Raw genomic sequence first — 10,614 nt, forward strand, 5'->3', positions numbered from 1 at the left:
TGGGTGTAGAAAAAAAATTGACCATCTAGATATACATGGTTGGAAATGAAGGCAGTTTTTAATATACTTTACAGATGATTGTGGATGTTTTTCTTTGTTACTACACCAGAACTCAACCGGTGATAGTCTGTTGAAAACTAGTTGTGATATGGAATGTGTACTCTTTTCAGTGAACTTTTTGTATTCTGTCACATTAAAATACAGTGGTCTACTTGCATTTTGAATGAGTATTTTACCAATGCATGATTTGATAAAATCATGCTCTGGTTATTTGAAAATACTGACTTACTGAGTTGTGAAGTTTTTTTCAAATACCATCATAATTTATTGTATAGTCTCAAAAAAAAAAAAAAAATCACACATGTTAACAGCACTACTGATCTTACCAGAAAGGTCCTGACATACTGAGAAGCTTTCAAGTTCATGGTTTCAGACACATGGTTTTCAAAATTCTCATTTTTCCATTCAAATTTCATCTTTAACAAATACCAGTTTTTCTTAAAGTTACAGGCTCACTTCATTATTCTCAAGAAATTCTCAAGAAAATTATCTTTATGCCACATTTCCAAGTCTTAATGACTAGAGTTTATGTTTAATAAGGGGGGGAAAAAACAAACTTTGAAACTCAAACATTCACATAAGCATTTTTGCTCAAGACAATCCCACTTTGGGTGTGCAGCATTAATGTCTCATGCATACCTCCCGATTCATCATTTCTTCACATACAGTGTTAAAAAGACGTGTACTTAAGATTGAGAGTCAGTAAAATAAAGTATACATCTTCAACAAGGATAGTCTTTGGTGATATATATATATATATATTCATATTCATTATGGTAGAGAATACAGTGTTTCCCAGTAGTACAGTCTGGTGGTACTGACTTGATTTGTACAAAGGCATGAGAAATTTTACACGCCATAGCTTTTGCTCTGTTAGTGCAAATATCAACCCAGTGTGAACAAGGCAGTGTTGGTATACTCTGAACACAGTTCTGAGCTCATGGGTGCCCTGGAAATGTCTTGGGGACTTTGCTGTTCTTAGAATTGCTGCCTTAAATCCAATCTGCCTTTCTCTTGAGTAGCTAGAGTTTGAACAATTCAATTCTGTGCTCCATTTTTGAGTGAACAATTCAGATGCCAAATGTATTACTGTTGCTTACACATCTCCGATTTTGTGATTCTCATGGCCCATTTTGATGAGCCAGTACATTGTAGTCCCACTAATCTTTCTATCAACTCCCTATGAATCGCTTCTCAGCCTTTTGGCTAAGATCAAGTGTAGTATCTATTAACTGCCTATGTTTTCTCTAGGTCCTGTGACTATTCACATGCTTTTTCTTCAACTAGGAACACCACTTCCCTCCAAACTGTGAGGGTAACATATACTCAGATATAAGCTAAATATCATTTTCTTAATAACATGCTCATTGATACCTACATTTGTACTTACTTTTAAACATCTGTTATATGCTATGGAATAGGAATTAGGCATAAATTTGTAAATTTTGGATGTTCATTTTTATGAGTTTAATGTCTATATCATTCACTTTTTTTAAAAGTGTATTTATTTTTGAGAGAGAGAGAAAGAGAAAGTGTGAGTTAGGGAGGAGCAGAGAGACAGGGAGAGAAGACAGAATCCCCAGCAGGCTCCATGCTGACCTGGGGCTCAAATCCATGAGCCGTGAGATCATGGCCTAAGTTGGAGTTGGATGTTTAACCGATTGAGCCAGCCAGGAGCCCTTGTATCATTCACTCTTAAATCAGCCCCCGACAAGGTGCCTGTTATGCAATATTCACTCAATAAATACTTGTGTATTATATATTCTTCACAGTCTGGAGTACAGGTGACCCAAAATGTTAACTATTTTTCTGTACCTCCGTTTAATCTCTGTCATGTTTTCCTTTTACCTGTCAGCAAATAAATAAATAAATACGTTTAATTCTGGGTAATTCCATTGTTTTTCTACTTATAGGTAAGTGATAAAATTCAGGGTTTCTTCCTTTTCTTCTCCCTGCTACAGATTTTATCATCTAGGATTGACTCAAGATTAGAGTACCTGGAGATGGGTACCCTACTGCTTGGTCTGGATCCATGTATCCTGGTGCCCATCAGTTAATGCAACAACACTGTTGTGCTTTGTGATAGGCAGACTCCATCCCCCTTGGCATTTGTACATAAGACGGTACATCCCTACATGAAACTAACTAAGATGGCCTCTAGTATACAGCTAGCCGGTCCTCATTATTTGCAGCTTTCACAATTGTGAATGTTCATACTTCCTGTGATTGGTTTAGAATCTTAAAATCAATAGCTGGCACTATTTTGTGGTCCCATAAAAACATGATTAGAGCAGTGTAAAAATCCGCTGTGCATAATCCCAGTTGGGGCTGAATATAGCGATGCTCAGTGTTCTTGTGTTACTTTTCCTGCTATAAGCAGGGGTCCTTTTTGAGTCTATGTAGTGCTGGCTTACCCAACATTTTTGAGCTTTTTTTCTGGTGATGTTGCGTTTAAAATGGACTCGAAGCATAGTACTGTCGAGTGTTCCTAATTACGAGAAGGCTGTGAAATGCCTTATTGAGAAAATGCCATGTGTTAGAAAGGCTGCATTCAGTTCTGAGTTATGCCGTTGTTGGCTGTGGGTTCAAATCAGGTGAGTTAGCTAGCATTACATGTGAAATAAGGTTTCTTTAAACAAACGCACACACAAAACAAGGTTCCATATTGATCGGTTGATAAAAATGGTGTGGCCAAGGGGCTCGTGAGAACCTAAACCTGTATTTCTCCTAGAAGGAATGGTTTAATATTTGCGAGTTCTATATTTGTAACTACTTGATAAAACATTAATTGCCATGAATAATGAGAATTTACTGTGCCATTTTCCTAGGACTTCCTGCAGTCACTGAGTGTGCAGTCATGACCCTGAATTCTGGTTCTAGCTCCACTATATACTCACTGTATGCAAGACCAAGAGTCTTTCCAAAGAAGCTTCTCTAAGTATAGAAGAGAGTTATTTTTTTCCTTCTAATCTGTGGTGGTTTGAAGTGTGTCCCCCAAAACATTATGCTTAAGTTCTATCTCCCGGTACCTGTGAATGTGACTTTATCTGGAAATAGGGTCTTAGGAGATGTAATAAAATTAAGAAGAGGTTGTACTGGATCCAGGTGAGTCCTAAATCCAATAACTGGTGTCCTTACATACAGACAGATTTGGAGATCTAGAGACAGAGAAGAGACCTATAGGAAAGAAGACCAGCTACAGATGGAGGTAGAGATTGGACTTGGCCAAAAAGCCCAAGGATTGCTGGCCGGTACCAGAAGCTAGGGCAGAGGCATGAAACACAGTCTTCCCCAGAAGGAGCCAACCCTTTAGACACCTTGATTTTCGACTTTAGTGTTCCAAAACTTTGAGATAATACATTCCTATTTTAAGCCAGCCCATTTAGGGTACTTTGTTACAATAGCCCTGTGAAGCTAACACACACCCTTTAACATTTTAAGGTAGTATCATTGATGAGATCCCACAGAAAAATAAACTCCAAAAAGATCTATGAGAAAAGGGTATTTGATCAAATGCATCATGGTAGTTCACAATTGGCAAGTCCTCTGCTAATTAACTGGAAATTCTAGCCTCCAGTTTTCAGATAGCGGGTGTCACTGAGAAGTAGGACGCTGGAGAGCGAACTCATGGGAAAGTTTCTGTGTGTGCCATTTCACACTCTCAGATCAAATGCTGTTTAAAGGAGGAGTGATAAATATTAATGTGGCACCTGCTTCAATTACTTTCAACTAGCAAGCAGGAGCTGACACAGTGCGGCACACCCAGTGAGACCCTGAGGAAGCAGCTCTTGACACTGGCAGGCGTACCTCAACGATCCTTCCTGAACCAGACCCAGTACCTTTCCTAATTGGCCCTCTGAGGTGGGATGTTGCTCGCCAGCCTGAAGACCCTTAGTGACTGCGGGGCTGTTTGCCAGCTCTCATGCAACACAGGGGTTGCGTCCGTGCCTCATATGTAGGCTGGTGGGGAAGGGAGCTGTTGACCAGCGCTCCCTTTCCCAATCAAGTGCCTGGAGATGAGCCTGTGGAAGCTTAGCTCCTTCCACTGTACGTGGAACAGCCACCTTGCCTCAGGATTTTCCCGGAGATAGTGTTTGACTCATTTGCTTGCACTTCCGGCTGCTGCTGGGGTCACACACTACCATGAACCTGGCAGGGTATCTTCCAGGGGATGTTTCCCTTCCCATGCTTCAAGTTATTTATGGGGGCACCAGGACTTGAGAATCCTGCATAGGAAGGAAGTAAAATCAGGAAGGCAGCAATAAGTACCAGTACCTGTGTCTGGGCCTGCCTCTAGCCATGTAAATTATTTAGAAATTGCTCAATGTAGCCCTCTGTGACAAGCTTCACCGAGAGAGTGGGAGAAGTGATAGCCTATTCTCCAGAAGCTGCATGCAAAAAGAGCATCTCCAAGTGAAATTTTTCAGCCATAATTTATATAGGATTCTAGGTGTGCCAGCTGCTACATGATGTGCTTAATAAGTTTAATTCTTCAAATTCTAGCAACCCTAAGGTGGATAAACTATCATTACCTATATTGTACATATAAAGACTCTTAAGAATAGTAGAAGTGGAGTAAATTTTCCAGGCAACGACTAGTAAGTGATGGAACCTGCTTACAAATACAGGTCACCTTGACTCCATTTCCAATCTTCTCTCCTAAGCGCATAACCTCTGATTGGAGCTTGAAAACACAGCACACGCGTGCACACACACACACATACACACCCCCACACACACATGTTGGACCAGAGCTTTAAATAATATAGACACACATATATGCACACATACATATGTTGGATTCTTAGGTTAGAATAAAGTCTATGCCTGACATATTACCAATAGTAACATTTCACATGGATATACCAGTAGATAGATATCTTAGAACAGAGACGATTTCTGTTCTACCAGCCGAGAATAGTACAGCATTTGGCACTAAGGTATACACAGTAAATATTGGTTGAATTACTAAGTGAAACAAATATACAGCCAGATAAAATTCTTCTATTGATTGCAGTTCTGTACCCTCTATAAACTTTTTAATTCCCAGACCAGCTTCAGGAAATAGGCAGAATAAAAATGATCATTCTTACCTTGCAGACATGGAACTGGAACTTATATTTTCTGATTGCTGGGTTTTGCTCTCTCCACTCCATTTTTCTGATATGGCAGCCTTGGGTTCAGCTATTACTCCATACGTTCTTGTTGTTTTCATTGGCCTAATTTGAGACACTAGACAGACGTTGCTGATTGCCTAAGAGGAGGCAAAGAATGACCTGAAAATCCCCAGAGTTTGTACTTTCATCCTTTAAAGAAACTGTGAACATGCTGGGATCTCTTCCTCTTCTTTTTTTTAAATGTTTATTTATTTTTGAGAGAGAGAGAGAGAGAGAGAGAGAGAGAGAAGGAGGTAGCGTGAGTCAGAGAGGGGCAGAGAGAGGGAGAGAGAGAATCCCAAGCAGACTCCATGCTGTCAGCACAGAGCCTGACATGGGGCTTGATCCCACAAACCACAAGATCATGACCTGAGCAGAAATCAAGAGTCAGAGGCTTAACCGACTGAACTACTCAGGTGCCCCTGAGATTTCTTCTTAACTTTGGGAAAGGTGCTCCCGTTTGAACAGTAAAATTTGGAGCTGGCAACTGAGTACCACAAAGATCATTCCATTTTGGGAACTAGAGACCCTTAGGTGAATCCTAAAGTACAATCAAGGCATACTTATCATTTCAACGTGTCCTTGGTGATACAGAGATATGTCCCTGGTTTGACACATCAAATTACTCAAGAACTTTAAGGAATAAATCTCTGTTCCATATTTTGGAAGAAGAATAAAAGAAAGATATTTAAGTGCATCTAGAGCTGTAGATACAGATAGATATATGAAAAGTCACAAATACCTCATGATTTTTAACTACACTCTCAGTTGTGAATGATATTGGAAAATAGTATTATGGGAAAATTTAAATGTTAAACACATACGTTACTGCTTCTAGCTTTTCCTCTGTCTGTTCTACATTGCCCATGGGTAGGATGGATAATTCTCAACCCCTCCTGTGGGGAGTTTCTCTTGTAGCCACATGTAGAAGGCCAAGATTATATATCACCTTTAGGCAACCAGATACCAAGAAATCAAACATGGTCTTGTATATTTACCAAATATTGTAAGGAAGAGCCCAGAGATGGTTAATGACCTACCAGAAACTGCAACAACTATTTTGGACCTATTCCCATCTATTATCTTCCTGTGAAAAGCTAATACTAGATATCTATTCATTATATTAATACAAGTAGAAAAGCTTAATTAATTTCTCCATTTTTCGTAACAGAGCTGCATCTCTTGAAAGATGCTATTTAGGTCCACTACAGAGTTTTGAAGTCCACTACTAGGGGTAAACTCCCTTAGACTCTAGCTCATTTTACATATGCACCTGATACTACAGACTCTTGTTCTTCCCTTTAGGCTCCATATCACCATCACATTCCTTGTGCCTTAATGGTAATGACCTTTCCTTTCTTTTTCTGATTTCAGTTTGAAGCTCTTAAATCCTTATTATCAATAGTCAGTTCTTCTTTCTCTTTATATACAGTATCTCATGAGCTCCAAGTTTGTTAGATTTGGCTTCATAGGTCCTCTTCCTTCCCTTTTTACTACAACCTCTCTCTTCCATTTTCCTTGAATACCTTTACTCTCTATCTACAACTTTTGAAATTTAAAACCTCTTTTCAGAGTCCTCTGAGAAGCTATGATCTCTAAGAACCTTCTGAAAGTGCAGCTTGCCCAATAAAATTTGAGATTGCCTTCACCTGAAATGCTATAGCATGTGTATTTCTTGTTAAAAATCTATCTAGTATGATATGGTTCTATCTATATAGCATGATAGTTATGGGGGCCCTGTTTGATTCTCTCCTTTTTTGAAATATGAGAAGCATCAGTGTCAGATGCGGCCCTTGGGGGCTGGCAGTATACTACACCTATTAGCTTTCTTTGCTCCTAATAGATAGTCTGCTATAGAAATTTAAGGGTTCTATAGTCAGGCTGGCTAGATTTGAATCCCAGCTTTGACATATAGGACTTCAGACAAATTACTTAATTGCTTTGAACCTCAGTTCTCTTATCTAACAAAGACCAATGACTGGTTTTGAAATGTGTGTTTTAATGCACATTAACTGTTATTCTTTGAGTACCTATTCTGTGCTTAGATACTTTTTTTGTGTGCTCAAAAGATACACATTGGTAAACAAGACAGACAAGTGCCTTACTTTCACAAGGTGTAGATTCTAGTGGGAGGAGACCAAGGGCTGATGTTAACCTGTTATGCAATACCATGGCTGTACCACTTCCTGTTTTCAGTTAAATTTCCATCCTGTTTTCAGCTGAATTTCTAATCCATAGGTTCCTACATCATTTTGGTTGTTAAAGATAGTGAATGTAATTCTGTGTACAGATACTTAGCAAATTATGTTGAAAGGGACGTTTTGGGTGAGGCACCATGACAATAAATACCATACTCCAAAGTGAAATGAGAGGTCATGATATAAACAATTCAAAAGTGGTGTTGAAATCCACTTCCGTATCTATTAAAATCTTCTCATGCATTGAGTATAACTAAATGTCAGCTTGAAGATAAAAGAAAAAAAAATGCTGTTGAGAGCATTTGGGATCCTCTAAGTGCTACCTTTTCCCCTAAGGATGGGAAGGGTGGGTCTGCTTCCTTCTTCTGCTTACATTAAGAAAGATGTACTTTAAGGAGACCATTCAGAGTTAAATATGATTTCTCCTTGTTTTGGGGAACCCTGTACACTTGAGCCGATCTCTTCTGAAAGATCCAGAAAGTGAAAGATAGGTCAGCTAGCTGCTTTGGTACTGGAGTGATGGAGTATTGAGTGGCCTGCATCCCTTGACTTTATTGAGGAATATAATACTTAGATATTCCCCATGGACAAAGTATGCATGGAAACAAGGGGAGGGGTGTTTCTGGGAGGGCTGTAGAAAGATTGAATAGACATCAGAAGAAAGATCTTGAGGTACCAGTTGATACCTATGTCCAAGGAAGGAGTAAGTAGACAGCTGCAGTAGAAATGTATTCATATTCATCAGTAATCAATATTGACTGAGCTGTTGAGATGCTTAAAAGAGATTTCATTTATACTCATATCAGTAAACAAGATAATTTGAGCATGTGGTAAAAGCCATGAGGAGATAGGTTAGGACAACTTAATAGATATTGACTAGGATAAAGCAGAAGTAACTTGAGAGTGGATGCTGAAGGGAGGTCTCTCAGAGCAGGTAATAGATCGGCAGGAGGTAGGCAGGCAGGTCATGTTCTGAATCCTGAGAAGGTTCTACAGGAAAAGGGAGTAGCGAACATCAGGACCACTGGGTGGGAATGAGGTCAACATATCTTAGCAATCCAAAGAAAGCCAGTGTGTTGAAACTCGGTGAGTGGTGGTGATGGAAGATTACTGGATGTCACCAGATAGAATTGTAGAGACAGATCAAGTAGGATTTTGCAGGGCATGGTAAGGATCTTGGGTTTTATTTTCAGTAGAAAAGAAAGCCTCTAGAGACTTTTAGGCAGGGAGCAACATGAAGTAATTTACATTGTAAAACTATCCCTTCTATTTCGGAGTAAAGTAACAGAAAACTGCAAAGTACAGGGATAATGGAGTGATCAGAAATCTCCTGGGGAAGATCAGACTTGAACTACACCTGGAAAATTTGGATTGAATTTAGAGAAGCTGGGGAAAATGGATGGAGGCTGCATGGAGGAGCATACACAGGTACAGAGGCAGGAAAGTATAGCACAAGACACAATTTCCCTCCAGCATAAACAATACCCAGTCAGTCATTGGGATCCTGAGTTCTAGGTTGGTTGATGGGATTAATGAGCACTGGCCAAGCAGGGGTCCAGAGGAGGACAACAAGATACAGGGTCCAATCAAACCAAGTCAAGTTTCCAACTGTGATATCCATCCAAAAGGCTAAGTGAAAAGTTACATTTCAGGAGTAAGGGACCTGGGTAAAAAGATTCCAAAGGCTGGTGAGCTATAAAGTCCAAAAGAGTGGCTAAGATGTAGTAACAGGTTCTAGCTTATCGGTGGTCATGGATAGAGAGGAAGCTATTAATAGTATGAAGACAAAGCAAAACTCTAATTGCTTGACTGGGCTACTGTTTGCACTTTTACATTGGCAGTTCCTTGTTTAGAGCTCTTAAAATCCAAATGAGCCTCTATATGGCAACTTCATGGCATTAGTCTGAATTGTGCTTTTCTATCTGTGGTATTATTTAACTAGCATCTGGTTCCACAACAAGGCGATCAGCTCAGTAAAACTAAAGCCATTTCTAATTTTGCTCACTAAGCTATCCCTGCATGATGCCAAGCACATAATAGTTACTCAAACATTTGCTGAATGAACGGCTAATGCATCACCTTCTAAACATTTCATGAGTTTGTCTTGCTTCTTCCAAATCCAAACAGACTAGCACCCTTCTAGATTGTGAATGAGACAACGACACAGACTTTAATTTTTTTATACATCCAAAAAATCTTGATTGACACCTACTATGCATTACCCACTGTGAAAGATGTTCACTGATACACTGATAAGCATGACTTTCATGCCCCTATTCTTAATTTTTTTTACATTTATTTATTTTTTTTTTGAGAAACAGAGTGAGACAAAGCATGAGCGGGGGAGGGTCAGAGAGAGAAGGAGACACAGAATCGGAAGCAGGCTCCAGGCTCTGAGCAAACAGTCAGCACAGAGCCTGATGTGGGGTTCGAACCCACAAACTGTGAGATCATGACCTGAGCTGAAGTTGGATGCTCAACTGACTGAGCCACCCAGGTGCCCCAACTTGCCCCTGTTCTTAAGGAACTTAATGTTTAGTGCAGGATGTTAAATAATTTTGCACAAGGTTATTTAATTATAGTTAACATATGTGCTAACGAGGAAAAATACAGATTTCTATGAGTAGCATAAAAACCCATTTTCTACTTTCAAAACCAAAAAAAATATTATAATCTTGGAGGAAGATTACTTGTAATTTGTATGGTACCTAGAACAGGCCCATTCAAAGTGCTAAATGCTTGTCCGAGTAGAAAATCAAGCTGACATATTGACATTACATGACAATACATGCTGACCATGCTAATCAGTCTATCACTCTATTTGTTCTATCAAAATAGCACTGAAATCATGATGTCTTTATTCTTGTCCTACAGATAAGGTGATCAGGGAATTACTGAAGAGACTTTCCATGGGGTAGGATAGTAGACATTTCTTTTCCATCTGTCTGTGCATACAGAGGTGTTGGCTCTTTCCCTGTGTCAGAAATTAGAATGATCAGTATAGAAGAGCTGGAATTAGATGTGTGCAGAGAATACCTTTAGTGATTAATAAAGGACTAGAGTCCCCTTAGAGATTTTAAATTGGGCTGGATGGTCATCTACCTAAAAGCACTGAAGAAATTCAGGGGGAAAAAAAAGAAAATTTAGAAACTTAAGTACATAAAAGTAGGAAAATAGAAATACCATGGTGAGGATGCCAG

At 39.3% G+C, this 10,614-nt stretch overlaps 1 pseudogene; it reads left to right on the forward strand.

Annotated features, from left to right (window-relative positions):
- The first annotated feature begins 1,246 nt into the window (after window positions 1-1,246).
- Window positions 1,247-1,383, forward strand: LOC125935920 (uncharacterized; annotated as a pseudogene).
- Window positions 1,384-10,614: the final 9,231 nt, after the last annotated feature.

This window comes from Panthera uncia (genome assembly GCF_023721935.1).
Source record: "Panthera uncia isolate 11264 chromosome A1 unlocalized genomic scaffold, Puncia_PCG_1.0 HiC_scaffold_17, whole genome shotgun sequence".
NCBI lineage: Eukaryota > Metazoa > Chordata > Mammalia > Carnivora > Felidae > Panthera > Panthera uncia.